General features: G+C 44.6%; 1 protein-coding gene across 1 annotated transcript in view; it reads left to right on the plus strand.

Annotated features, from left to right (window-relative positions):
- The window catches only part of LOC135896855 (uncharacterized), a 514,087-nt gene that overhangs the window by 223,280 nt on the left and 274,041 nt on the right, over window positions 1-16,766 (plus strand). Inside the window, exons 8-10 of the mRNA XM_070538351.1 lie at window positions 4,075-4,300; window positions 5,329-5,475; window positions 16,529-16,701. The gene's annotated coding sequence lies outside the window, so the exon portion shown is untranslated. The remainder of the gene's footprint in view (window positions 1-4,074; window positions 4,301-5,328; window positions 5,476-16,528; window positions 16,702-16,766) is intronic.

The raw sequence follows: 16,766 nt of genomic DNA on the forward strand, positions 1-16,766 counted from the left end.
AAAGGCCATGAACAAAAGATCGCCTAGAATACGCAGAACGTGGAAACGCTTGCCCCCATGATTTATGTTGGCTGAAGGCCCTCTAGATGCGCAACATTTCCTGTGAAATTAAATATGTTCGCTTACTGAGCAATACATCATTATCATCATCATCATCATTAGTCTGCTTACGCCCACTGCAGGGAAAAGACCTCTCCCAAAGTTCTCTAACGACCCCAGTCATGTACTAATTGCGGCCATGTCACCCATGCAAACTTCTTAATCTCATGCGCCCACCTAACTTTCTGGCGCCCCCTGCTACGCTTCCCTTCTCTTGGAATCCAGTCCGTAACCCTTAATGACCACCGATTGTCTTCCCTCCTCATTACATGTCCTGCCCATGCCTATTTCTTTGGCTTAATTTCAACTAACATGTCATTAACTGGCATTTGTTCACTCACCCAATTTGCTCTTTTCTTATCCCTTAACGTTACACCCATCATTCTTCATTCCATAGACCGCTGCGTTGTTCTCAATTGGAGTAGAAACCTTTTCGCAAGCCTCCAAGTTTCTGCCCCGTAGGTGAGTACTGGTAAGACACAGCTATTATACACTTTTCTCTTGAGGGATAATGACAACCTGCTCTTCATGATCTGAGAATGCCTCCTAAACACACCCCAGCCCATTCTTATTCATCTGATTATTTCCGTCTCATGATCCGGATCCGCCGTCACTACCTGGCCTAAGTAGATGTATTCTCGTACCACTTCCAGTGCCTCGCTACCTATTGTAAACTGCTGTTCTCTTCCCAGACTGTTAAACATTACTTTAGTTTTCTGCAGATTAATTTTCAGACCCACCCATCTGCTTTGCCTCTCCAGGTCAGTGAGCATGCATTGCAGTTGGTACCCTGAGTTACTAAGCAAGGTAATATCATCAGCGAATCGCAAGTTACTAAGGTATTCTCCATTAACATTTATCCCCATTTCTTCCCAATCCAGGTTTCTGAATACCTCCTGTAAACACGCCGTGAATAGCATTGGAGAGATCGTATCTCCCTGCCTGACGCCTTTCTTATTTGGGATTTTGTTGCTTTCTTTATGGAGAACTATGGTGGCTGTGGAGCTCAAATCAATCAAACGCTTTCTCGTAATCAATGAAAGCTATATATAGGAGTTGGTTATATTCCGCACGTTTCTATATCACCTGATTGATAGTGTGAATATGGTCTATTGCTGAGTAGCCTTTACGGAATCCTGCCTGGTCCTATGCTTGACAGAAGTCTAAGGTGTTCCTGATTCTATTTGCGAATACCGTAGTAAATACTTTGTAGGCAAGTGACAGCAAGCTGATCGGTGTGTAATTTTTTAAGTCTTTGGCTATACAGTCTTGCTAAGTTTTTGGCTAAGCTATACAGTCTGATGCTACTGACATGATTGGAAGCATGGGGGTCCAGTGCGAATAGCTTCGTACACCACTTCTTCCAGCGGCCGCGCTTCCTCTATTCCTACGGCTGTCATGCCGCTTCTTGGCGCGCTTTATGAAGAGGTGTCAATTGCCAGTGCAAGTACAATGGAAACTTCTTGGAGATCGACAAAAAACACTTTGAACGACATGTGGACATTTGTATAAGACTGTACGACTGTATAAGGCTGTATTTGTTTCTTGTAATACTTCGTTATTATTACTTATCATTTTAGCGGTAGCGATTATATGGACACTCCAGGCGCATTTCATCAGTCGTCGTCACCGTGGCTGTGATGTTCTGTTAAAATTCCAAACGGTAAAACAACATGACCACGAACCATTCGCTGCATGTGCTAGTGAAAGCGTGTGAGGGTGACCCATCTCGTGGCTCGATCTGGTGTGCTCTAGGGAGGAAGGTGGAGAGGAAGTACGTCGACTTCTGTCGCGCGTAAGCGACTGGAGGCAGCAGCGAAGCGTTCTGCACCGGCGTCGGCTGCGTATGGCACGACCGCGTTCGTGAAAGCGATCTGCGATGAGGACAGGATGCCCCCCCCCCTGTGCTGATGGTGTCGTGTGCGCTGTGTTCTCGCGGTTTAGTTCGCGTTGAAGCGAGAAGCTTTAAGGTCAGCTTGCTTGCTGCTGCGGCCGCGTTTGAACAGCGAGCATCCGCGATCATCGAGTGAGATGTTGTCATGTGTATTTGTGCAAGCATGAGAAGATGCTTCTCAGTTTCTAAGCGAATGTTCTTATGTTTGTGCAGCCGATAAAACCAGTATGGTTACTTCAAATAACTGTCTAATCACTTCCTATCACTTCCTATCACAATCGATGCTTCGCTTTCGGGTGAAACTGCGACATTTTATTGTTACTGCTATGAAAAGATTACCCGGTACTGTTCTAGGCAGACTGCACAATGCAATGAAGATAACGAACGTGTGCACACAGTCAGCAGCATCAGCAGCATCACGCGCGCAGCAGAGGCTCGAGCTCGGAAACTGCTCGGTGCATCCTAGAACCGGCGGTCGCTACGAACCCCAATAAATCTCCTTTATAATATTTATATTTTACTTCAAAATATAGCACTGATTTTTGTACTTTTTCTTATTTTGTAGGGTTGTGCGAACATTCGAAATTTCGAATACGAATAGAATATTTTCGTTATTCGAAGCGTATTCTATTCGAGAAATCCATATTCGGAAATTCTCGAGTATGCGAGGACAGCCGAATAACGGTAGAAATGGCCAATATTCAGACAGACTGCGAATAATTGAGCAAATAACGAATTATAGGCTTGCTCCCCATTATCCCAAAACATGTTTATTCACTGAGAACTTGGCATGATCCACTCATTATCTGTATTCTCTGTTTCAGTCTATCTGCATCTGGCCCGTCAGACGTGATTAGTTTCGAATTATTTTTACCCAGCTGTATTCCGGGGCTCATTCAGAACCATATATTATGGGCTTTAGGGCTCCTTAAGTATCTGAACAACCTTACGTAGCTGAACAAGACGTGCTCCATGTTGTGCAGGATGTTGACACGAGGTGGAACAATCAGTAACTCATGCTCTCAATGCTCCATGAACTCTAAGAGTCCATCAGACTTGAGCTCACCACTTCGGACACGAGCATAGATACCCTCAACTGCAGAGTGGAGAGATGCAGTGGCGTTTATGGAGGGATCGAAGCCTTTGTTTGACGCAACTGTGATCTTGAGTGCTGAAAAGTACCCTTCTTTGTCATGTCAAATTCCAATTACTTTTGGAATGCTGCATTGCCTCGAAGGTTGAAAAGGCAACTCAGTGTTTGCTGACAATCTTGTAAAATGTGTCAAGACTCGTGTTGTGTAGTCTGAACTTGAAGAAAATGCCAGCCTGGCAATGTTTCTTTATACGTGGATTTAAGCGACAGTTAGTCAGGCATATGGTCAGATGGTCTGGTTGAAAGGCTGACAAGGGAGCTCCAGACAGCTGACGTGGAAGCCGGTGAGGACACTGCTGTGCCAGCATCGACTTCGTGTCCGCTGGTGGCATCCAGGGTATGAAATGCTTTTGCCGATCTAGTGATGAATAAAGACGCATTCGGCATCTGCCCCTGAGAGGGAAATTACAGACTACGTGGAAAAGCCTCTTCGGGAAAGGGTCAAGGATCCTTGTTAGTGGTGGCAGCCCATTGGCCGCTTCAAGTACTTGCGTTTAGGTGCACCCGCCCAGAAGTACTTGTTTAGGTGCACCCGCCCAGAAGTACTTGTCCATCCCTGCCAGCTCAGTTCCTAGTGATAGTCTTTTCTACCGGTGGAAATGCTGCCGCAGTGCATAGAGAGCGCTTAATTTCTAAACATGTCGAGCAGTTACTTTTCCTTCACAATAATCTGTAACAAGCGCCTTACATGACTGAGAACATTACACGACATTATCTGAGTGCATTCCCTATAATGACTGCTTCTTTAACCTGAAGCAGCCTTGTAAATTGCAACATTAGTTTTAACAGGATAATAAAGCTATTTTTACCTCGATACTCGGTTTCATATTCGAACACATTTTTTTGCCCTATTTGTATTCGATTCGTATTCAAAAATTTCAATATTCGCACACCCCTAATATTTTGTAATATTTATTGCTGATTTCAGGCTAATGTTGACATTCACATTTGGAAGCCACGAGAGAAGGGCAAGAATAAAATATTTAAAACTGACTAAAGGTGAAGAATTCATCCTCTGCATTCAATATCTTGTGAAGGGATACCTTATCTACACAAGGTTTGATTTGGCTCCAAACTCTGTCCGACACATTAAAAGTGGCTATTTGGTTGCTCCGAAATTCAGTGATAACTGCTCCATCCGCAAGTGCGTAGCTGTAAGTATACAAAGAAACTGTTATATTGAAATATATACACGTGTATGGCAATCGTTTGTAAGCCATTCATGCTTTATTGCACGAACGCGACGCCCCTTTGACCCAACGCCCGTGAAAGATTCGCACGTCAGTGTGTCGCACGTTAAAATGAAGTTGAAACTATCCTTCCTAAATATTTATTTATTTATTTATTTATTTATTTTCAATACCCTAAAGGCCCTGAGAGGCATTACATAGGGGGGGATACAATTCACACATGATATTGTAATAAAAATGACTGAAGGCAACAAGCACAGATTTCGGTAGAAGAAACACTTTGTAAAAGAAAGATGAAAAAAAGAGGGAAAAAAACGAAAAGTAATTTGGGCGAGAGTACATGGTACAATTCATATTTGCTGTACATGGCACTTTTCAACAAGGCACAAGTGGCAGGTGGGTGAGGGTGAATGGAAATTTAGAAATTATACATATATGTAACACAGGCCTGTCAAGAAGTGGCAGCTGAACATTTTATACATTTAAAAATGTGCGCAGGGCTGATTGGAAGGCACCCGGGTCAGTGATTGTTACAATATCTTCAGGTAGGGCGTTCCATTCATTCACTGATAACACGAAAGGGGAATTTTAGAATTTTTTGGTCCTAGCAAATATGGGAGCCACTTTGCATACATGGTCATTGCGGGTGGGCAGATATTGGGCGGGTAAGATGGGAGCAGATGAAAAAGATGAACCACAATAGTAAAGGGAGTGAAAAAAAGACAGACGGAAATACGTAGAGACAGACGGCACGTTGAGCCTTAGTTGCTATAGTAACGCCGAACAAGATCAGAAAATTTGCAATGAATTCGCAGATTATGAAGAGGACAAAATTATGCGCTGGCCAGATGGTCGGTTTGTATGGGCGTGTATGTTACGATATTTATTTACGAGACGCGTATTCATTCATGAATGAGTTCAAGTTAACTTCAGAGCTATTACTTCGGAAAGCACATTTCCTTCATTTCAATTTCTCTCTTTTTTTATTACAGGAGTGTGGTCCGGCCACCGACTAAAAATTCAGATGCTGTTTTCTTAATTGCTAGAAGAGTGCTTCGAAATTTATATGACATCTTTTTTGTCGAATAAAAGTGAATACCAGACGTGAGCGTGCTTTGTGTCCTTTGTGAAAACTAAAGGTAAGAGCCATGTTTTATTCCACATTAAGTTTATATGCCGTGAAATAGTGCTGACAATGTTTTAGAAGAAAAGACATAAAAAGAACTGTGTGCATCCTTTTAGCACCAGTGCTATGTGAACTAGCCCTAGCAAAAGTCATAAAGAATGACAGCATAATTGTGTCACCTGGCAGAGTCTGAACCCAATTTTCAGCGTAGGTGTTTCTCTGAGCAGTGGGAATAGTTCCTTGTAATTATACTTTCACGTGGTGGTGGCGTTGAAGAACACAGTAGCAATACTGTGAAAGACAAAACTAACTTTTATTGGGTGTACCTATGCCCACAAAAACAGGCTACACTCATAGCACAACGATAGCGGCGAACACGGTTGGCAATCGTCGAAAATTTGAGCAGGTCAAACGCGTCGGCTTTGATACATCAGTCATCGAATGTTCTGGACGCGAGTACCTTCCACAAAGCTCTACATCATTCGCGTCACGCACACATGCGATCACATTACCCAAGGTTCAGTCACAGACAGCGGATGGAAACATCGATAACCTTCCAGAAACTCCCGATACATACAGGCGCGTCCTGCGCTGTGCGATAACATTTGTTAGGTGGTGAAACTTGACGCCCGATTTAGACAAACAAGTACACGTGTCAATATGGCCTAGTTTGAAGCAGCGCCCGCTATACTCTGTTACAATTATAGCTGTAGGCTGTACGTGTAACCGATAAGCAGAAATTCTGAACCAATATTTAGTTTCCTTTTTCGCCACCGCGGAGCGTATCCACCTTAAAGAATTAAAATTCGCGTCGTGGCATATGCGATCGCGCACAAACACAACAAAAAAAAAAACTACACACTGAGACTATTGCGTCACCTCGGCACTTGTAAACAAGACAACTAGCTACTTGCTCGACTGGCAATAAATCGACAATTTTGCTAAAAATTTCCTACAGCTTGTAGGAATTCTGGATGATATGTCTGGCGAATATAACGGCTCCCGCAAAGCTTTTGGTGGGTTTTCATTCTTCATTTGCGCACCAATAGGGCTCCTGGCTTGCCTATAGGAAAGGTTATATGTCGTGTGTTCTCTATATAACCGGTGTGATGCGTTAAGACGAACTTTAGCTCATTCTTAACTTCGATGCCCGCTGGTGAAATACATGTGAAACACATAAATAAATACATTGCAAAAGCGCTCAACCGATTTTAATGAGAATTGTTGCATTTTAGAGAGGATTGAAAGTCGCAGTGACTATTTCAATAATAATTTTGATTTCGGATCATGGTATTTTTCTAGAAAATGGTCGGAAATTGGTAAATATGAAGAAAGGATAGAATCACAAAGTTTACAAATCCATTAGATAGCTTCAAAAAGTAATATCGCGCCTCTCTAAACTGCGTCCTTTGGAGGATCTCAATCGGACTAATTGGAGGTATGAATGTACGACTTATGTGGCTTTGTTACTATGCTTGCAAATGTTTTGCGAATGCCCACTCAAAATGTAGTGTATAAAGACGTTTATTAGACACCGGTGCTTGGGACCGAACGTTACAGCAGTCCAGAGACTCCCAGGACGAGCAGCGTTTCCCGAACAAGAGCGCTGAGGAGAACGACCCTCAATAAAGCGCCGGAGAGGACACCCCAGTATACCGGTGCAATCCTTCACTACAATTACTCCCGGGAGCGAAAAGGCAGCCACCCAGCGACCTAACAGCGTTTCGCTATGAGTGGGTCATAGTAGCTTTTGAGGCGGTTGAGGTTCACAATGTTTCGTCCACGACAGCACATGTCGGAAGACAGTTCAACGGGTTCGATCACGCAGTTTACGGGGTACGCGCGTTTGACGAAATGGTAAGAGGGCCCTACATAATTTGATAACAGTTTTGAAGAGATACCAGGTGAGAGCAGTGGAAGGAACCGACAGCCACACGAGGTCTCCAGGAAGGAAGGTGGGTGGAGAAGTGGTATCACCACGCGTGGTTTTCTGGTGCTCTTGATCATTGGGGGTAAATACACGAGTGAGAACGCGGCAATCTTCAGCATTTCTTGCCGGGGCAGAAATGGGAGCACATTTGGATGTATCCCGCCGCTATGGTATTAGGTCTAGAATAATTGCTCTCCAATGTTGCAGAAAGGCTGAAGACACCATTGGGAGCTGTCAAATTTGCCTACTTTGCGCGAGCCTCAGAGAGGTATTGATACGGCGGCACGAATGGCCAGTCCGAATAGCTGCCCGGGAGCGCCAGTTCTCGTACGCCAAGGGAAAATAACAGCCGACGAGAGGATGATACGCGACTCAGGGCCCTCCGTAAGCGCTGAAAACTTTTCCCTTCTTCATTTTTACACACAAGTGTTAAGTTCTGTTCAAATTTAGCGAAAATATATCGTGTACCTAGGCGCATTCGATACCGCCTGTGTGCGCGAGATTCGGGAAACAAGAGGTTAGACATCGGATGCTTGACACTATATGGTAAAACCTACGACGATAATAAAACCGCAAAAGGACAAATCCGCGGATCTCTTCGGCGATAAGGTATTCAGTAGTCGAAAGTCGAAACCCCCCTTTTTTCGGCAATGGTGTATCTGAATTTGACAGTTTCCAGTGCATCTGCAGGCTTAGAGCGACGCCTTAAACCGGTGAACGATACCGAAAGCAAGTGGGGCTATATTAATCCAAGTACAACCAAATTAAGACGGTCCACTAAGCTTTAACGTAGACACTCCCTCACCAGAACGTGAACTGGCCTTCCTGGTGCACTATTCGCCCACAAACTCCCTGACGATATCAACAATTAACCGACGGCCCTCAGGCCCCAGCAGTTGCTGAGCAATTGACCAAGGTGGTGGTCAGACCTGTAATGCAGCAGAAGGGGCTAAGAATCTCTGGGTCAGCCAGGTTGGCAATGAAAACTGACCCTGTCGAGCTTCCACAGCCGAACTCTGTCGAGTGAGGCTAGCATAGCAGGACTCTTTGAAAAACTGTCAGTTTTTGTCAAAGAGTGAAAAACACTGTCAGTTGTCAAACAGTGAAAAACTGTCTGAAATATTAGCCGCATTATTTAGATTAGAAGAACAGGTGAGGCTTACACATTGCTAAATAACGGCCATGTCCTCTGCTATAGAGGTCTATCTGATACGAAGCAATGCGGGACAGGATTCGTAATAGATAATGACATATCGGGCAACATTGACGAATTCTACCACCTAATACAGATGTTTGTAGCAGTCGTAATCAAACTTAGTGAGAGGTATAGATGATAGGTAGTACAAGCCTATGCTACAAAATACAGGCATGATGATGAGGAAGTAGACCAGTTGTATAAAGATGTTGAATTAGCGATGAGAAATGTTCGAACACGGTATGCAGTAGTAATGCATGACTTCAAGGCAAAGTAGGGAAAAAGCAGGCGGGTGAACTGGCAATTACGAGCGGCGGCGTCGATTCTGGGAATCCTGGAGGAGAGATGCTGGTAGAATTCGCAGAAAGGAATGAGCTTCGAATAATGAACACTTTTTGCAGGAAACGTAGCAAGAGAAAGTGGAGCTGGAAAAATCGTAATGGCGAAACAAGAAATGAAATTATTTCATCCTTTATGCCGATCCCACCATTGTGCAGGATGTAGAAATGACAAGTACGGTAAAGTGCAGTTAACTAAGGGCAATGAGGGCTACAATTCACCTCAATTTTAACAAAGAAAGAGTAAAATTGGTCAAGAAGAAGAAGGTCAACTAAGAGTAAAAGCAGACAAATTTAGGCTGCTACTTGCAAAGAAGTATGCAGCCTTAGCACGGTTAGATGATGATGATGACACAGAGGTAATGAATGAAACTGTGACGAGGTTGGCTTCAGAGGCAGCAATTGAAGAGGGAGGCGAGGCACCAAGAGAACCAGGAGGCAAGCTTTCCCAGATAACGAAGAACCTAATAAATGAACGACAAGAAATGTCAGTTACGAGATAAGAAAGCATTCGCGGAATTGTCAAAACTGATCAACAAGGCGAAAATGAGTGAGATTCGAAACTACAACCTGAAAAACGCTGAAGAAGTCTTAAAAATGGACGCAACCTGAAATCAGTTAGGGGGAAACTTGGCATAGGAAAAACCAAGATATATGCACTGAAACATGAGCAGCGTAATATCATCAGCATCCTCGAAGGTATAATAAAAGCAGCGGAAAAATGCTATACTTTCCTATACAGTACCAGAGTACTCAGGACTACTCCATTAGAAATAGTAATGAACCGGATACAGAAACTCCTACTATAACTCGCGATGAGGTGAGAAGGTTAGAATGACAGAAAGCTAAGCTAGTTAGTAAGGATTCATTACGCAAAAAAAAGTTGAGGTGTGCAGACAGGACACTTCTTTACTCTTCAACACTTCTCTACCTTAGCTTCTACACTTCTCTATCTCTACACTTTTCTACTCTTGTGTCCTGTCAGCACGCCTCACCTCTTTTTCGCGTAAGAGGTCAGGAGGGCCTTGCAAGACATGAAGCGAGGAAGAGGGGCAGGAGAATGTAGAATAACAGTCGATTTATTCAAAGATGGAGGAGGCCTAATGCTGGGAAAAGTGGCCGCTTCTTGTGAGATGTGTATAGTGGCTTCAAGAGTCCCAGAAAACTGGAAGAATGCAAATATTATACAAATCCACGAAAAGAGAGACGTTAAAGAATGGAAATATTATAGGTTCATTAACTTATTCCCAGTATTATGTAAAATACTTACCAAAATGGGCTCCAATAGAATAAGGGCAACACTGGACTTAGTCAACCAAGGGAACAGACTGGTTTCAAAAAGGGATATTCTACAATGGATCACATCCTTGTTATAATTCAAGGTATCGAGAAATCTGAAGAGTACAATGAGCCTCTCTATATGAATTTAATAGACTACAAAAAGAGCATTTAATTCAGTAGAGATACCAGCAGTCATAGAGGTATCGCGTAATAAGGGGTAGAGATCGCTTACGTAAATGCCATGGAAAATATCTACAGTGATTCTACAGCCACCTTAATTCTACACAAGAAAAGTAGGAGGACATCTATGGAGAAAAGGCTCAGACAGGGAGACAAAATCTTTCCAAAGCTATTCACTGCGTGCTTAGAAGTATTCTAGCTATTAAACTGGGAAGGTTTTGGAGTAAGGATTGATGTCGAATAGCTCAGCAACCTTCGGTTTGCGGATGACATTGTTCTATCTATTCAGCAGCACTGCAGACGAGTTACAACAAATGATTGAAGACCTTAACAGGGAGAGTGTAAGAGTGGGCTTGAAGATTAATATGCAGAATGCAAAGATAATGATGAATAACCGGGAAAGAGAACAAGAGTTCAGGATCGCCTGTCAGCCTCTAGAGTCTGTGAAGGAGTACATCTGCCTACGTCGACTAATCACAAAGAACCCTGAAGATGAGAAGAAAATTCGTAGAAGAATAAGACTAGGTTGGATCGCATACGGCGGACATCGTCAGCTCCTAAATGGAAGCTTGCCATTATCATTGAAAAGGAAGGTCTACAATTACTTCATTTTACCGGTGCTAAGATATGGGGCAGAGACTTGTAGACTGAAAAAGAAGCTCGAGAAAACGTTAAGGACCGCGCAAAGAGCGATGCAACAAAGAATGCTAGGCCTAATATTAAGAGACCGGAAGAGAGCGGCATGGATCAGAGATCAAACACGATTCTAATTGACATTAACAGAAAGAAAATGGCGCTGGTAATGTCATGTAATGCGTAGATTTGATAACCGTTGGACCATTAGGGTGACAGAATAGGTGCCAAGAGAAGGGAAGTCTGGTAGAGGTTAGCAGAAGACTAGGTGGTGCGGCCAAGTTAGGAAATTTGCGGGTGCTAGTTGTACCCAGCTGGCGCAAGACATTGGTAATTGGAGATTCCCGGGAGAGGCTTTCCTCCTGCAGGGGACATAAAATAGGCTGATGATGATGATGGTGATGATGGTGGTGGTACAGCAAGAAAAAGGTGCAGCAGGAAAAGGTGGAAAGCAGGTGGTGCTCTGAATAGAGGTGTTGTACGCGAAGGTCATCGATGGCAGAATGACGTCACAAGTTATCTGGTCTTAGAGCATGCATGTCACCGAGTGCACGGCTGAAGCGCTTCGTAAGGTCTTTGGTTTGAGGATGGTACGCTGTAGTTCTACAATGAACAACGTGGCACTCTTTAAGAACGACTTCAACTACTTAGGACAAGAAGACACGTCCGCGATGACTGAGCAGTTCCTGTGATGGCCCATGACGCAGGATGAATCGCCGAAGAAGGAAGGAGGCAACATCGCATGCTGTAGCTGCCGGCAGTACGGCAGTTCCGGCGTTTCGCATAAGGTGGTCGACTGCCACAAAGGCCCAGCGGTTTCCATCCGATGTCAGGGGATGGGGCTCATACATATCGATGCCGACGCGTGCAAGGGGCCGGGAAGGGGTAGGGGAAAATTGCAAAATGGCTCGTGAGAGGTGATTTGATGATTCCCTACGCTGAGAATTGCAGCATTAGCGAACCAACTTCTGAACGTAGCTGTACATCCATCGCCAGTAGTACAGCTGTAGAAGGCGTTGGTACGTTTTTAAAGCTTGCGTGTGTGCACACTGTGGATCGGCGTAGAAAGCTGCGCATATGTCGTGACGAAGAGTGCGAGGTATTACTAACAGGCACTGGCGCCCATCGGGGCTTTAATTGCGACGATGAACCAGGTTGTCGCTAATGGTAAAATGGTAAGTTTGACGATGCAACCTGTATGTAGTTGGTTGTACTGACGAACTAAAAAGCAAGTCTATAATAGAAGGAATACAATGGTCCTTGCACTTCTCAGAAGCGATTGTGGTAAGGTCGAGCGAAGAAGAGGTAAACTGGGATAGTGAGCAGCAAGAATTGTCAGGCAGGGCAGAGCGCAATCGGGCGTCAGCATCAGAGTGCGGGCATCCGCGGTGGTACGGATATCGTAAGACTGCAAGTGAAGTGCCCATCGGGAAAGATTGCCTGAGGGATTTTTCAAGAATGACAGCCAACATAATGCGTGGTGGCCCTTGACTACATCAAATGGACGGCCTTACATATAAGGGCAGAACTTAGTAAGTGCCCAGATGACGGCAAAACATATTTGTTTCCATCACAGTGTAATTTGTCTCAGCTTTCGCAAGCGTACGACTTGCACAGGCCACGACATATTCGGGCAACACTTGTTTGCGCTGGGCAAGCACTTCGCCATGGCCAGCACCACTAGCATATGTGTTCACCTCGGTGGGGTATTTTGGGTCACAATGGAACAAAATTGGTGGAGACCTGTTGCTTCTAAGTAGCTTTGTTAGGGGCGCTATGATGTCGGAGATACTAGGAATGAAGAATGGAAAGCAAGAACAGAGACCTGCGAAAATGCACAATTGTTTGACAGACATTGGCTTAGGGAATCAGTCGACGGCCCGAAGTTTGGCTGGATCGTGGCAGTATTCCATCCTTTGATACGACATCACCTAGAATTGTCAGTAGCCTGATCCGGATCGGCACTTTACGTTTTGTTTTAGGCCCACGTTTAACACATCAATACACACCGGAGCCGCTGAATGTGCATGGTAAAGGCAGGAGGAAAAACAATAACAACTATCACGTCTGTCCCTACAAGATGCGCATAACTACGTCCATGATGCGTGCGAATGTATCCAGTGCATAACAAATGCCAAAAGGCGACGCCTCAAATTCGTATAAGCCGTCGGGTGTGACAAATGCTGTCATCGGCCGATCGGCGTCTGCCATGGGTGCTTGCCATCACCTTAAGTGCAAATCGACCGGTGAAAAGAATTGCGCACCTTGCAGACTGTCAGTCACATGGTCTATGCGCGGGAGAGGGTGGACGTCCTTGCTGGTGATCTATAGTGCACACAAAACAACACAGAACCAACTTTCTTCCTAACAAGGACGACAGGCGATGCCCATAGACTGTTAGAAGGCCGTATCAGCTCGCGGCTAAGCATGTCGCCGGCCTGTTCGTTGATTACATGACGTCCTGCAGGAGATACACAATACGGATATTGCTGCATCGGCCGTTGTGAGCCAATGTCAATCCGATGAGTAACAGTTGACATTCGGCAGGGGGAAGATTGCCCTACATCGAAAAAGAGCGAAATTGTTCTCAGAGGCACAGAAGCTGAGACCGTTAGACCGGTGTAATGTCATCGATCATAGAAGAACCGAACACATCACAGGGTGACAGGTGACACGTAGAAACAGCACTGAGCACACTGTATCTATTACAGTAAATGTCATTGAGCACGTACATCCTAGAACGTCATCAATCGTTTCTACATTGCCAAGACATTCCCCGCGGAACAGCTTCACAGGATGTTAGAACGGGTTGGAAACGAAAATGGTACTGAAAGCCTGTTTGACATGCACTATCGCAAAAGGTAGGAGCATACCTTTCCCTGTGACGAAGAGGTCCAATGGAGACATTAGTGCAGCAGCGCCTGAAATCTCGCTGCAGTACATGGACATGACTATTGACTCGTTCGGAGGAATGTGGGAGTCCGCATGGCCAAGTAGTTGCCACGAAAGCGAAGAAATGTCTGTGAGCAGCGGCGAGAGTTCTATTTCGGCCCGTGCGCAATAGATAACGGCATTGTAGCAGGAGAGGAAATCCCAGCCAAAGATAATGTCATGACAGCACGAGGAAAGGATTATGAATTTGACCGCATATAGAACGGCAGCAATGACAATGCGACCAGTGCACACCGCTAAATTGTTAATATTCTTAGCACTGGCTGTCCGAAGGGGCAGACCAGAAAGGGGCGTCGTGACATTCCGAAGTGTACGGCAAAGCTTGGCGTCCACAACACATACGGTGGCTCATGTGTCCACGAGTCCAAGTGCGCAGGCACGGTCAACAACACGTCGATTACGTTAGAGGAACTGCGTTGAATAATTTCACATTTGGACTGTGCCATAGCTCTCTCCTCTTGGAGTGCTACGATTAGTTTTCCTGATCCCGAATGACGGGCTAGGTCGCATCGGCGACAGAGACCTACGGCAAGGAGACGGCGAATGGCGGGTAGTTGGCGTCAGGCGCATAGTTGGCGACAGAACCGAGGAGTGGTCGCCATATGGACGGTTGTGCCCTGCTGGTCATGGGTGGTTTGGCGCTAGGTGGTTGCACACGATTACAAAAGCGTGCGACTCGACTGGCGTAGCTGTGTGCAAAATATGAGGGCCGATTGTCAGGAGAACATTTTCTCTGGGGCAGGTCCAATCCATGTCGCAGGACGCGTAGTAGGGGGTGGCTGCTCATATGCCTACATGGTGGGCTGCAGTTGGGGCCTAGCCACTAGGTCGCCACAAGGGGGAGGCACACTTAGGGGGAGGCACGTCCGCGCGACGACTTCAGCGTAGCTGAGTGCTGCAGTCACAGGGACCTGCTTGGGCGGCGCAACTACTGCAGCATAGCCTAGTGGAACAGCCGCAGGAAAATGATGCGGCTGGTCTGGTAAAACCTCGCGGATTTACTGCGCAATCGTGCGATGGAGCGGAAGCACAAACTTCGAGGCACGCTGTTGTATACGCGGCTGCTGAGCGAAGGTCATGAAGGAGAGCTGGCGGGCTTCTTCCTCCCTGACGAACGCTTTCATTTCTGCAAGGATCGCTAACTGGTGATGAACAAGCAATGTGACCGTCGCGCGAAGAAGGGCGACGTGTCAACGAGTGCGGCTGGTATAACTCCTCGTAGTTCAATTCAATTCTTTTTATTTCGCCATACACATGGTCGGAGCTCATGGGCAAACAACGGTGAGAAACACTTGATTGGACCCAAGAGACCACATCAAGGTATAACAGGGTGAAAATGTAAACATCAGTAAAAAATTAAAAAGGACATTCAGCTAATACAGAACACAGTCAATTACGCTATCACTAACCAAGATTGAAATTTGACTCCTTGAAACAAACGCTGTTTGAAATTTCAACACAGTTACACTTACTCTAATGTAGCTGATACATAAAACCATTTCATACATAAGTGAAACTACGAAAGAGAAGTAGTTCAAGAAATTAAAAGAAATAAGAAAGATGATAACAATAGAACAGTGCACCGGTCGTACAAAAAGCACATCAAGTTCAACAAACTTTTCAATACATAGCCATTCCCGGCCGTGTTAAGTATTTTTGCCATTATGTGTTAAGAAATTTCTGCCTGAACTGGTTTAGCGTAGGCCTAGTATATACTGTGTAGCTATTTTAAACCGAAGGTAGATTTTATCTTAGGGACAAATGTTTATAATTGGTTTGAAAGCGAGGAACAGAGCAGTTATCAGTAGTTCTTGTGCAAAGAATGTTCTAATGATATATTTGCGGCTAAGAAGTCGTGAAAGAACCTCTATGAAGAATAAACCGCAGGCAAATTTCGAAAGTTGTACAATGTTCTCACGGGAGTAATATTATAGGTCAGAAATAAGGGACTAGTCTGAAGGAGATACCGGTGATTTTCACTGTACCAAATTATTCTTGTTAGCACTGTGAGGATTTTATGCTTGATAGTTTTCGTTATTGTGCCCCAGACAAGGTGGCAGTAGCTTATGTCGGACAGAAAAAATACGTGATTTAGGTTTAACGTTTTTTACATTGTAAGAAACGTTCGGCAGCGAGAGACCACCCCAACGACTGCAAAAACCTTTTTGCATATGTTTGCATAATGGAAATCCCAGTTGAAGTTGCTATAAAATGTAAGTCTAAGTACTATATATGATTCCACAATTTCAATATTCTGATCTTCATAGGTTATGGAATGATTTAATTGATATGTTTTATTATTTTGCTCTGAAACATTTATTCTAGTTTTAGATGCACTAAGATTCAGGCCCTTTGAGGTGCCCACGAAGAGAACCTCACAGGAAAATCGTTAACTTGCTTCCCTAATGTATCTGCATCAGTGCCTGGTATAAGTATGGAACAACCGCCGGCGTATATGATAAATTTTACTAATGTGTCGATGAGTACGATATCATTTATAAAACATTAAACCAAAGACTCAGAGGCTTCCTTGTGGTACTCCATTTTTTCCCGGTAGAAAGCTCGATTAGTGACTTCCCAAGCATACCATCTGGGCTCGGTTGGCTAAGTACGACGTAATAAATTCTAGGGTTTTCCACCAATTCTGTACTGGGAGAATTTACTTCTCAGAATTGTATGGCTCAAACAATTAAATGCTTTGGTGAAATCTACAACAAGGCCGAGGGTAAGGTAAGTGACGTCAATATTGTCTGGTACAAATTCTATCATTGTTAGAAGAGCAGTCTCGGTTGATC

The sequence above is a fragment of the Dermacentor albipictus genome, chromosome 5, assembly GCF_038994185.2.
Source record: "Dermacentor albipictus isolate Rhodes 1998 colony chromosome 5, USDA_Dalb.pri_finalv2, whole genome shotgun sequence".
In the NCBI taxonomy this organism is placed as follows: Eukaryota; Metazoa; Arthropoda; class Arachnida; order Ixodida; family Ixodidae; genus Dermacentor; species Dermacentor albipictus.